Genomic DNA, 13,622 nt, shown 5'->3' with positions numbered 1-13,622 from the left:
ACATCCAAACCGTCATCGAACCCATCGTTCTACCATTCCTAGACCGGCAAGGGAACTTGCTGTTCCAACAGGACAATGCACGCCCGCATGTATCCCGTGCCACCCAACGTGCTCTAGAAGGTGTAAGTCAACTACCCTGGCCAGCAAGATCTCCGGATCTGTCCCCCATTGAGCATGTTTGGGACTGGATGAAGCGTCGTCTCACGCGGTCTGCACGTCCAGCACGAACGCTGGTCCAACTGAGGCGCCAGGTGGAAATGGCATGGCAAGCCGTTCCACAGGACTACATCCAGCATCTCTACGATCGTCTCCATGGGAGAATAGCAGCCTGCATTGCTGCGAAAGGTGGATATACACTGTACTAGTGCCGACATTGTGCATGCTCTGTTGCCTGTGTCTATGTGCCTGTGGTTCTGTCAGTGTGATCATTTGATGTATCTGACCGCAGGAATGTGTCAATAAAGTTTCCCCTTCCTGGGACAATGAATTCACGGTGTTCTTATTTCAATTTCCAGGAGTGTATATAGAATGGAATCTTACGAAATCCAAATATCTAGAAAGTCAGTTAGAGGTCGGGCATCTAGTTATGGTATTAGTGCGAAGACTTTTTTATTACATGAGAAAAGAAATTTGTTGTAGGGGACGGTAAACAGTTAGCGATTTATTATAATTTATTGAAGGATTAGACACATTTTGCAAGGAAGATGGACTGTATAGCCTTTGAACACCGCCAAGGAGAAAATAAAAGCAGTCGTTTCCCACTAAGGTATCAACATAGAAAAGAATGTAAATTCTGTAGCTGTATAAGTAGAATAACGCTAGGGGCAGTAACCAAACAAAAAATTGTTCCCAAATAATTACTTCTAGTGATTTTAACAGTGGGAAGATCCAGATATCTACAGAAAGCTCTTTTCTCAATCAACAGTCGGGAAATATAAGACGTTCTGGGGCAGTAGTAATGCTCCAGGACATGACAACGCCACTACATGACTAGTAGGATATATCTCGTTTAATATTAGTTTTCCCTTTTTATTGAGACTACCTAAGCATGTTTTAAAAATTACATATAGCACATTGACACAATCGCTTCTATCTTCTTTTAAATTTTAATGACAATACGTGCAATGGAGGGCATCGGATAATATCTGTTCAGAATAACTACGCATATTGATCACTTAACAGTAATAACATGACCTTCTGCAACTTCACGCAGGAGAGAAAAATAACGTGGAAAACTGAAGAGAATGAGAATGTGTTAAATGTACCGTGAACCCTTTTAAAAAGCTATCAACCAGTAAAAACAGAAGCGAGGAAAGTAAAAGGCCTACGCAATAGCCATCCCCTACTACGAAATAAAAAAATAAATAGGATATTAAACAATACCTATTCAGCAGCGGTTACAAGAGGTAAATGTTAGCATCGATATGTTTACTGGGGGGGGGGGGGGGGGGAAAGAGGCAGTAAGTGACGAGCTAACGTCTGGGTATGCACCTTAGCACAGTACAGGGGTAATACGTAAGTCTTTAATAACGTGATCTCAGGGAAGGGGAAAGCTTGTGAGAGACAGTAGCTGAATATGCAAGTCAGTCCAGAAAGTATGTTCGAGCTATAAAAAGTAGTAAGCTTCTAACATTCTGCGTGGTTTCTGTTGTTCTATGTCGTGTCTCCCTACCACTTTCGCGCAACAACGCTCTGAGTGTGTTTTTTAGGGAATTGACTAGTTTGAACCTGGGACCTGTTGCTGGTAAGGAGACGCCAGACCACACATGACATGTAGAGTTCAGAAGAGTTCAGTGAGACTAGCGATGATATAACCAAATACTTATTGATTTCAGCGTCAGCTCCACTGCACTCCCTGTAAAAGAATCTTAATACTAACTAAATTTAGTGGAAGGGGTTCAAGGCTTTCCTATTTTTAGTTAGCTGGTAAAATAACGTCAAAAAAGCAGTTAAGTTTACCATTGGAAATTTTATTCTACTCACAAAACATTGTTTATAAATTGCACTATTGATAAAAGGAAATGTTTCAATACAGGATGATAAAAACCAACTGTGTTCAACAAAAATGTGAACGAATATTCCTGAATGGGTTTCCAAGTTCTACAATGGATCGAAGGATCACCTATACCATATCACATCTATAATCTAGGTTTAAATTAAGTTTCACAAAAGTGAAAACTATCAAAATGGTCTACAGTCACCCTCAATTATCTTTAATTACTTATCTAACTTGTCGTAAATTACACTGGCTGATGTGGCTTCTCAATAACTATATAACATAAAAATCATCGCGTTTCAGATTTTTACTTCAAGTGGCAAATGTGAACACCATGAGCTTCAACTGACGATCGACACTAGCATTACGTAAAAAGGGGATGTAACAGATGAGACTTCTGCAGTTCTCAGTGAAGCCTTATGCGCTCAAAAATTCGGCAATGCGTGCGTTCATTACCTTTTGTCAATGTTCGTCAGGGGGCGACGACCGGCGCAGCTCCATACAGCTCGCCTGCTCGGAAGCAACTCTTTTCTAACTTCTCCTTACTACAATTTACCGAAGTTGGTTTAAAAAAAACTATCTGGCTGTGTTTTCATCTGACCAATCAGGGTCTCAATGTTAACCTTAAGCACTGCTTACAAAAATTCTGTCTGTCCAATGAGAAACGTTATGCTTTTCGTGGTGGGGCAATGTTTTTAAAGTTTGCAACGTAACAGAGACGCGAAAAAGTCTCACGATAAAACTTGCGGCTGGTGTGTTATCCTAAGATCTATACTGTTCTTCTGGACGGCTGTAGCTTTTAACATGGGCTGGGCGGTGGTCCTAGCGGCTACTTTTCGTGGTGGGTCAATGTTTTTTAGGTTTGCAACGTAGCAGAGACGCGAAAAAGTCTCACGCTAAAACTTGCGGCTGGTGTGGCCCTTTTTGTGTTATCTTAAGATCTATACTGTTCTTCTGGAGGGCTCTAGCTTTTAACATGCGCTGGGGGGTGGTCCTGGTGGTTAGCTGGCGACGTGGGTGTCCGTCCCTTATCGTAGGGCCTTCTAGCTTAACACTGTTCTGCTCTAGGCTTCTGTTCTTGTTTCTCCCCTCGGAACTGCATCTGTCTCAGGTGGGAAGGTATGAAATGCATTTAAGCATTCTTGTGTTAGTCTGTGGTATTCCATTTGCTCACTCGTTACTCGTATTACTTTGGTTAATTTAATGTCACGATTTATTCAGAGCTATCTGACATACTACTGGATTTGCTTATCATGTCAGGGATTTCATGGAAGGTGTTGGATTTGCCTGACACCTTACAAGCTGACTTGAGAAAAAAAAGGTTAAACCTAAAAGAAAATATTTCATTACGTACGGGATAATGAACCTCGATATGAAATGGTTACGTGGAACCTATCGAGGGAGGAACTATACCATGTAAGGAGTAAAAGAAGATAAGGGGACAGTATCGGCGTAAAAATTTTGGATTGTGTTTGAAGTATTTTTCTGTTTGCCAGCCTGACAATGTCAGGGTGCTGTTGTTATCCAAAGGCTTGCTCTAAAACAGAAAGGCGGAAGAATGAAAATGGATAGTCCTGTAGCTTGAAGTTCCATATTTAGCTAAATGAACGGACGAGGAGGACGCGTGTGTCTAAGCTTCATTGACTACATAAGGCACAACAAAGAATTGAGAATTTCTTTTAGCCTATAACTCCTCAAGATAACGATTCATGGTTATGTATGGAGGTTGGTCGCTTATCATAGTAGCGTAACCATGAGTTGTTGTAACAGAAAGTAAATACATGCATTACAAATAAGAAGAGTCCGAAATCATTCAGCTAACATGTATGCGTGATAGAACGCGCAGCTGTGAAACATGATATGTAACTTAAAGGGGATCACTGGTGTCAGCTGCAGTGGGACATTGCACGGAATCAGCGGCAACGAGTAAAAATGTGTACCTGACCAGGCTTTGAACCCAGGCTCTCACGCTTAATAGGCAGATGCATTAACCACTGCGCCATCCGGGACGCAGCGTCACCGCAACTGCGCGGACTATCTCGGCACACCTAACGGCCGATCCACATTCCCACCGACCGCCAACTATCCGCAGTCCCTGTCTATTGACTCCACATTCGCTACTCTGAGATTCCCACAGGAGATCGGACGTATCTGTGCATCCACAGTGGAGAAGGTGGATCCATTTCCCAGGTAGGCATACCAGTTATACGAACGCAAGGTGTCTGTTCCTTCGGACATGTCCGAATGAACAGACACCATGCATTCATATAACTGATACGTGGTGTTTTCCTTTTCTTCCAAACACAGAGTCACTTACGTGTTTATTGTCACTGCGCTTTTTGTATGTGCAAGTGGTGTAGTACATTTATATTTTCTCTCTTCCACCACTTATTAGCGATATAAGCCCACTACTCGACAAGTCAAACAGCGAATATGTTATTCTGCTATGGTTTAGCAAATGGACTTAGCTGGCGAGCCCGTGCCCTCTACGCTGCAAAATACACTCCTGGAAATTGAAATAAGAACACCGTGAATTCATTGTCCCAGGAAGGGGAAACTTTATTGACACATTCCTGGGATCAGATACATCACATGATCACACTGACAGAACCACACGCACATAGACACAGGCAACAGAGCATGCACAATGTCGGCACTAGTACAGTGTATATCCACCTTTCGCAGCAATGCAGGCTGCTATTCTCCCATGGAGACGATCGTAGAGATGCTGGATGTAGTCCTGTGGAACGGCTTGCCATGCCATTTCCACCTGGCGCCTCAGTTGGACCAGCGTTCGTGCTGGACGTGCAGACCGCGTGAGACGACGCTTCATCCAGTCCCAAACATGCTCAATGGGGGACAGATCCGGAGATCTTGCTGGCCAGGGTAGTTGACTTACACCTTCTAGAGCACGTTGGGTGGCACGGGATACATGCGGACGTGCATTGTCCTGTTGGAACAGCAAGTTCCCTTGCCGGTCTAGGAATGGTAGAACGATGGGTTCGATGACGGTTTTGATATACCATGCACTATTCAGTGTCCCCTGGACGATCACCAGTGGTGTACGGCCAGTGTAGGAGATCGCTCCCCACACCATGATGCCGAGTGTTGGCCCTGTGTGCCTCGGTCGTATGCAGTCCTGATTGTGGCGCTCACCTGCACGGCGCCAAACACGCATACGACCATCATTGGCACCAAGGCAGAAGCGACTCTCATCGCTGAAGACGACACGTCTCCATTCGTCTCTCCATTCACGCCTGTCGCGACACCACTGGAGGCGGGCTGCACGATGTTGGGGCGTGAGCGGAAGACGGCCTAACGGTGTGCGGGACCGTAGCCCAGCTTCATGGAGACGGTTGCGAATGGTCCTCGCCGATACCCCAGGAGCAACAGTGTCCCTAATTTGCTGGGAAGTGGCGGTGCAGTCCCCTACGGCACTGTGTAGAATCCTACGGTCTTGGCGTGCATCCGTGCGTCGCTGCGGTCCGGTCCCAGGTCGACGGGCACGTGCACCTTCCGCCGACCACTGGCGACAACATCGATGTACTGTGGAGACCTCACGCCCCACGTGTTGAGCAATTCGGCGGTACGTCCACCCGGCCTCCCGCATATACGCCCTCGCTCAAAGTCCGTCAACTGCACATACGGTTCACGTCCACGCTGTCGCGGCATGCTACCAGTGTTAAAGACTGCGATGGAGCTCCGTATGCCACGGCAAACTGGCTGACACTGACGGCGGCGGTGCACAAATGCTGCGCAGCTAGCGCCATTCGACGGCCAACACCGCGGTTCCTGGTGTGTCCGCTGTGCCGTGCGTGTGATCATTGCTTGTACAGCCCTCTCGCAGTGTCCGGAGCAAGTATGGTGGGTCTGACACACCGGTGTCAATGTGTTCTTTTTTCCATTTCCAGGAGTGTATCTGCAGCACAGAGTGCCCTGTGATAAGATGTTCGGCACACTTTTCCAGCGTTTGAGGGGCACCGGTACCCTTGCACCTCAGAAGACTTTGGCAAGGCCCCACACAGTCGACAAGCCTGACATGTGTTACGTTTGGTCGAAGAAACCCCTGCGACTAGTGTGCGGCGATCAGCAGCAGCAGAAGGCGTATCTCACTCGCTTATCTTGGGAGGGAGGGAGGGGGTGGGGGGGGGGGTACTTCATGAACAAATGCTGTACCCGTATCATTTACAGCGCGTTCAAGCCCTAAGGCCTCAGGATCACCTTGGCAGACAGCAGTTCCGTCAATGGCTGTTGCAGAGGTATGCCACAGACCCACTGTTCACACACACAGTTTTCTTTACCCGTGGGGCAGTGTTTACAAGAGATGGTGTTGCGAATTTCCGCAACCAGCATGTATGGGCAGATGTCAATTCCCAATCAATTCAGGAAGGAGGGCGTCAACACCAATTCTCAATCAACATATGGGCAGATGTACTTGGCGACAGATTAATAGGGTCCATACATGCTACCACAAAAGTTAACTGGGGAGCATTATCTGGACTTTGTCATTAATGTATTGCGTACCCTGCTGGAGGCTGTGCTATTGCAGCAACGAATTCATATGTGGTTCATGTATGATGGCGCACAAGTGAACTTTCGTTACAATGCGTCCAAACATCTGACACAGACCATTCCATATTGCTGGGTTGGTTGTGAGGGTCCTACACCTTGGTCTCCTCGTTCCCCAGACCTCAATCCCCTAGAATTTTTATTATGGGGATACTTTAAGGAATTGGTCCACGCCAAGCCAATGAACAATGTGTGGACACTACAGGGTCACGTCTTCATTGCATGCCACCAGTCAGGTGTACTTCAAAGGGTACATTATTCGTTATGGCTGGAGGCAGAGGGGTGCATTGTCATGAATGGACGCCACGCTGAACACCTCATGTAAAGACGTGTTTATCACCCCATCACCCCCCCCCCCCCCCCCGTTTATTGGACTTATTTTTCTTGTTTCGATGAGTACTATCACCTCTGAATAATGGTTATGATACTGAGTGTTTGTGATTGTGTTTCGTTCAGTTGTGTTGTTGTCTGTGGTTTTGTGTTTTCTACTTTTATTTTACTTTTAGTTTTGTCGTTTAGCTTTGTGACTGTATTACCATCGTAACCATTGTTTTTTACTATCTGTATTATTATGCCAAGTTCTTTTTGGTAGCTTTCTTTGTTGAGGATACTGTGTAAGCTCTATGGAGGAAGCATCAAAGTGCTGCTTGCTTTTCTCATTGTGGGTGGTTTGAGGATTGGGGACTAATAATTGTAGTTGCTGTGGGTTTACTGTAAATTTCAAACTCATGCTTATCGTTTTGTGATTGTTGTAGTCAGAAAGTTAATTTGGTTATTCTGTTCTCTTTCAGTTGTGAATTTTATATTTTTATGTACCATACCTTGTTGATGTCAGTATGTAATTTTCCAGTTTCGTTTGTAGTTCGTTTACTAGACAAAGGTTGTTATCCATTTACCTGAACCAATACGATATGTCGTTTTATTTTGCTATTATTTTTGTGAAAATGATCTATTCGGTGTGGTTTATAAAAATATTTACTAACGCTCCTGAAATTAAGAACACCATTGGTACTCCATCTTCCTGTAAATAAAATCTGTTATTGAATTGGAAGTAATTTTTTCTGTTATGAGCTTTATTAATGTGAGTATTTGATTAATCTGTTCAACAGGGAGTTGACTATTTGTTTTCAGGGTTTTATCTATGATGCCTATTGTTCCTGGTACTGGTATGTGGGAATACATGCTTCCTACATCGCATGAGAGGATAGCTTCTTTGTCTGGGAGTTTTATATCTTTCATTTGTTGTGTTAGCTGTGTAGCGTTTTCGATGGTTCTCTGTTCTAGTACTTTGAAATTTTCAGATAGTAATTTTAACGCGTATCCTGCAAGTTTGTAAGTGGGGGTTTTTCTGAAATCCAGTATTGGCCTCTCATGAAGGTTTTATTTGTGGATCTTTGGTTTATGCCTAAATTTTTCAGAGCATTTTTCACTTTTGTCTGGAATCTGTTTGTTGGGTCTGATTTTAATTTTGTAATGTTATTTTGTGAGATGAATTCTTGTATTTTTCATTGTATTCCTCTCTGACTGCAAGTACTACTACGTTCCCCTTGTCTTCTTTTGAAATGATCACATTTTTATTTTGACGTTTTTTCCTAAGTTTTCTGAGTGATACGGATTCTGTGTTTATGTTGTTTTTATGTTGTTGTGTTTTCATGTTGGTTATTGTAACATGGATTTCTTTTTCTGCTAGTTATCTTGTTAATCCAATGTTGACACTACTGTTTTCTCTCCTATCTTCCTTTGTCGGTACGCTTCTGCTTCTATAATTAGATTTTCTATGTAATCTTCATTTGTTTCTGCATCTACATTATATTTTAATGCCTTCTCCAGCACCTCTATTTCTTTACTGTTTGTTCGTGTGTCTGTAAGGTTAACTGATCATGGGTAGTATTAGTGTCTGTGTTTTTGTTGGTTGTGTGTAGAGTTATTGTATTGTGATCGGAGTTCTCTGAGTTGACTAATCTTTCTTCTAAGAACTGTATCCATTCTCTGTACAGCATTTTTATGTGACTTTCGACAAATAACACATATCAAAACAAAACTGCATCATTCTGGATGCCACTGAAGATTTACAAAACAAATACTTCAAATCTGATTTCACAATGTTTCAGTTCCGACTCACAGGAAGCGGATTCTCAGATTCGCCCCTTGGACAGTTAAGGCACTACTAAAGGAGAGAGAAGGTACATTATGAAATATGAAAAATGTAAAATCTTAAGACCAGCCAGAATCGGCGACGAATAACCTAGAAAGTGATATTCTAAGGATTCCTTTTAACAGCTGAACAAGACTTTAAATAATGAAATATTTAGGTTTAGGTCTAGATAAAAACAATCTTTAAGACAAGAAATTATAAAAAACTAAGCAACAAGTAGAATTTAAGACTTGTGATCTTAACTATAGGTAAAGAACTCTTTAAGAGGATTTAAATGATTCTGACCTACTGGAGAACTCCAACTTCATGAATTTAACTAAGCTAAATTCGACAGTATACTCAATAACTCTATTACTGGACCACAGCAGGCCTGTGATTGCTAGCTAACAGCTTATAGGCTTGTGATAGTGCACAACATTTCACACTGAGGTAAACAAGAAGTCTGAGTTCCACAACTTACAATTTGTGGTACTGGGCCGAAAATTTTACACCTCTGGATACGGAAAAGAAACAAGTAAAGTAAGCTGAATGATGTGTAAATTAAAGGCAACCAACTAGGGTTGACAGTACTCTACAGTAAGGCACACAGACACGACGTAGCCCACAACACGACTCGAACCACACGACTGACTGCAGGGTAGTGTGAGTAAGACGACACAATACCCTGCCGACACATCTGACTGAACACCATTGCAACGGCTGTGCCAATATCCGCAACCGGGCGTCCCGCAGCTCTTCCTCTAAACCTGTTCATCTCGGAAAGTATGCGTTTCTGGACCAAGTTCATTTAACTTATCTTTCTTGTTTAGATGAGTATTACCACCTCTCAAAGCATTCGATACTTTTTTAACACCCTGTATAAGAGGAAAACAATGTATACACAATGACATACAAACTCACACGTAAAACCACTAATATTTTCAAAAGACAGAGCATAAACATAGGGTACACAACAGACAAATCTATACAAAAACACGCCCCAAAACTGAAAAAAACAGAGACATATACCACAAAGCATGTACACTCCTGGAAATGGAAAAAAGAACACATTGACACCGGTGTGTCAGACCCACCATACTTGCTCCGGACACTGCGAGAGGGCTGTACAAGCAATGATCACACGCACGGCACAGCGGACACACCAGGAACCGCGGTGTTGGCCGTCGAATGGCGCTAGCTGCGCAGCATTTGTGCACCGCCGCCGTCAGTGTCAGCCAGTTTGCCGTGGCATACGGAGCTCCATCGCAGTCTTTAACACTGGTAGCATGCCGCGACAGCGTGGACGTGAACCGTATGTGCAGTTGACGGACTTTGAGCGAGGGCGTATAGTGGGCATGCGGGAGGCCGGGTGGACGTACCGCCGAATTGCTCAACACGTGGGGCGTGAGGTCTCCACAGTACATCGATGTTGTCGCCAGTGGTCGGCGGAAGGTGCACGTGCCCGTCGACCTGGGACCGGACCGCAGCGACGCACGGATGCACGCCAAGACCGTAGGATCCTACGCAGTGCCGTAGGGGACTGCACCGCCACTTCCCAGCAAATTAGTGACACTGTTGCTCCTGGGGTATCGGCGAGGACCATTCGCAACCGTCTCCATGAAGCTGGGCTACGGTCCCGCACACCGTTAGGCCGTCTTCCGCTCACGCCCCAACATCGTGCAACCCGCCTCCAGTGGTGTCGCGACAGGCGTGAATGGAGGGACGAATGGAGACGTGTCGTCTTCAGCGATGAGAGTCGCTTCTGCCTTGGTGCCAGTGATGGTCGTATGCGTGTTTGGCGCCGTGCAGGTGAGCGCCACAATCAGGACTGCATACGACCGAGGCACACAGGGCCAACACCCGGCATCATGGTGTGGGGAGCGATCTCCTACACTGGCTGTACACCACTGGTGATCGTCCAGGGGACACTGAATAGTGCACGGTACATCCAAACCGTCATCGAACCCATCGTTCTACCATTCCTAGACCGGCAAGGGAACTTGCTGTTCCAACAGGACAATGCACCTCCGCATGTATCCCGTGCCACCCAACGTGCTCTAGAAGGTGTAAGTCAACTGCCCTGGCCAGCAAGATCTCCGGATCTGTCCCCCATTGAGCATGTTTGGGACTGGATGAAGCGTCGTCTCACGCGGTCTGCACGTCCAGCACGAACGCTGGTCCAACTGAGGCGCCAGGTGGAAATGGCATGGCAAGCCGTTCCACAGGACTACATCCAGCATCTCTACGATCGTCTCCATGGGAGAATAGCTGCCTGCATTGCTGCGAAAGGTGGATATACACTGTACTAGTGCCGACATTGTGCATGCTCTGTTGCCTGTGTCTATGTGCGTGTGGTTCTGTCAGTGTGATCATGTGATGTATCTGACCCCAGGAATGTGTCAATAAAGTTTCCCCTTCCTGGGACAATGAATTCACGGTGTTCTTATTTCAATTTCCAGGAGTGTATATATCAACTACAATGAAAGCAATTACTTGTGAAGGCAGATACATCGAGCAAACAGTCAGAACATTTGGCGTCAGACACAAACAACACGGGCTGGAAGCTTGGGATAAACCACTCCACATTTGCAGAACACGTAAGAGAACTCAATCAGAAAACCCACCAGTACCGAAGAAGACATGAAAATAATAAATAAATGCCGTGTGGCTAGAGCATTGTAAGTTGTGTAATTCATACTTCTTGTTTACCTGTTAGCTATAAATCACAAGCCTGCTGTGGTCCAGTAATAGAGTTATTGAGTATACTGTCGAGTTTAGCCTAGTTAAATTCATAAAGTTGGAGTTCTCCAGTAGGTCAGCATTATTTTAATGATCTTAAAGAGTTCTTTACCTACAGTGAAGATCACAAGTCTTAAATTCTACTAGTTTCTTACTTTTTAATGATTTCTTGTCCTAAAGATTTTTTTTTTTATCTAGAGCTAAACTTAAAGGTTTCATTATTTAAAGTCTTGTTACTCAGCTGTTAAAAGGAATCCTTATAATTTCACTTTGCAAGTCTTTCGAGTTAACGCCACTTCGTCTATTTGCGTGTTGATGGGGATGAAATGATGATAATAAGGACAAAACGACACCCAATCCCTAAGTGGAGAAAATCTCCGACGCAGCCGGGAATCGAATCTGGGCCGTTAGGTATGACATTCCGTTTCGCTGACCACTCAGCTACCAGGGGCCGACATGAAATTATTAGAATCAACAATAAGAACAGCTCCTAATCCTGCAAGAAAATTACCTCATACAGAAACCCAAAGCAAAAAAGAAAACCCTTTTGAATGATCGATCTGATCGATCATGTACACCGCACACATACACACACACACACACACATATATATATATATATATATATATATATATATATATATATATATATATATATATATATATATATTATTGGTGTTTTGCCCTTAAAGAGCGCATTTGGACTAAACTACATGGCCAGTTCCTTTTGCTGCCTTCCTTGCTGCCCAAACTTCCCTCATTCGCTCGCTGTGTTTCTGTTTCCGGTCCTCTGTCCATGCTTCTTGTCGGCTTCGTGTCTTCGGCTTCATCTTGATTGCCTTTTCGGTTGCCCATATTTCTTTCATCTTCTGGCTGTGATCTTGCTTTCGTTCTTCGGTCCATTTCATGCCTGTTCGTTTGTCGCATTGTATCTCATGTAGTTTACTTTTCTTAATGATGTTTCTGAACTTTATTCTGTCGTTTATTGTGTCTGCTGTTATGTTGAGCTGGTTCAGGTCGTTTTCTACCTCTGCCACCCATTTGTTGTTTCTAGTGGTTACCCAGTCAAAGATCTGGTCAGCCTGTGTGATGGCATTCCATAGAATTCCATAGAATTGTAGTCTGCGTTTTCTAATCTTTTCTGTGATTGTCTCCGTATGTTTGTACAGTTCCTCTGTAGATTTCTTGATCCATATTCCATTGTTGTTAGTTGCACCAAATATTTTCCTAAGTATTTTCCGTTCTACTTTTTCTAATTGTCTGATACGTGTATGCCTTAGGATTAGTGTGGTCTCTGCTGCATATAGTGCCTCGGGAAGCACCACCGTGTCGTAATGGCGTAATTTGGCTTTTTGTGAGATAGACTTCTTGTTGTAATGATTCCACACTACTTTGTATGCCTTGTCCAGTTTAGTCTTTCTTTCTTCGTTTGAGTCTCTGCTATGTCCACTCATTTGTAGTGTTTCACCGAGGTATTTGAAGTTTGCCGTTTTGTAAATCGTGCCATACTTTGTATTCAGAGATGAGAGTTTCTTTGTGCTCATAAACTGTGTCTTTTCGTAAGAGATCTGTAGTCCAGTTTTGGAAGCGATTTCGTGCAGTTTTTCAATAGCGTCTTTTGTTTCCTTTATACCTTTCGTAAAATCGCCAAATCGTCTGCAAAAGCCAGACATTTAATCTGTAGGTTTCCTAAGGCTATCCCCTGTTGTGATGTTTCCCATTCTTTTATGACCTTATCTAATACCAGATTGAAAGGGAGAAGTGAGAGGCCATCGCCTTGTCGGACACCTGTGCGAATTTCAAAGGGCTCTGACAGTTCCCCACAGAACTTTACTTTGGAGGTCGTGTTGGTTAAAGTTTGCTCTATGATAGCCCGTGTTCTGTTGTCTACTTTGTATTCTGCTAGAATTTTGAAGAGAGTTTCAGGTCGATAGAGTCGTACGCCTTTTTGAAGTCAACAAAGGTAATGGTTCAAATGGCTCTGAGCACTATGGGACTCAACTTCTGAGGTCATTAGTCCCCTAGAACTTAGAACTAGTTAAACCTAACTAACCTAAGAACATCACAAACATCGATGCCCGAGGCAGGATTCGAACCTGCGACCGTAGCGGTCTTGCGGTTCCAGACTGCAGCGCCTTTAACCGCACGGCTACTTCGGCCGGCTAAACAACAACAAAGGTAATGA

The sequence above is a fragment of the Schistocerca cancellata genome, chromosome 6 (assembly GCF_023864275.1).
Source record: "Schistocerca cancellata isolate TAMUIC-IGC-003103 chromosome 6, iqSchCanc2.1, whole genome shotgun sequence".
In the NCBI taxonomy this organism is placed as follows: Eukaryota; Metazoa; Arthropoda; class Insecta; order Orthoptera; family Acrididae; genus Schistocerca; species Schistocerca cancellata.
This window is presented reverse-complemented; position numbering follows the sequence as displayed.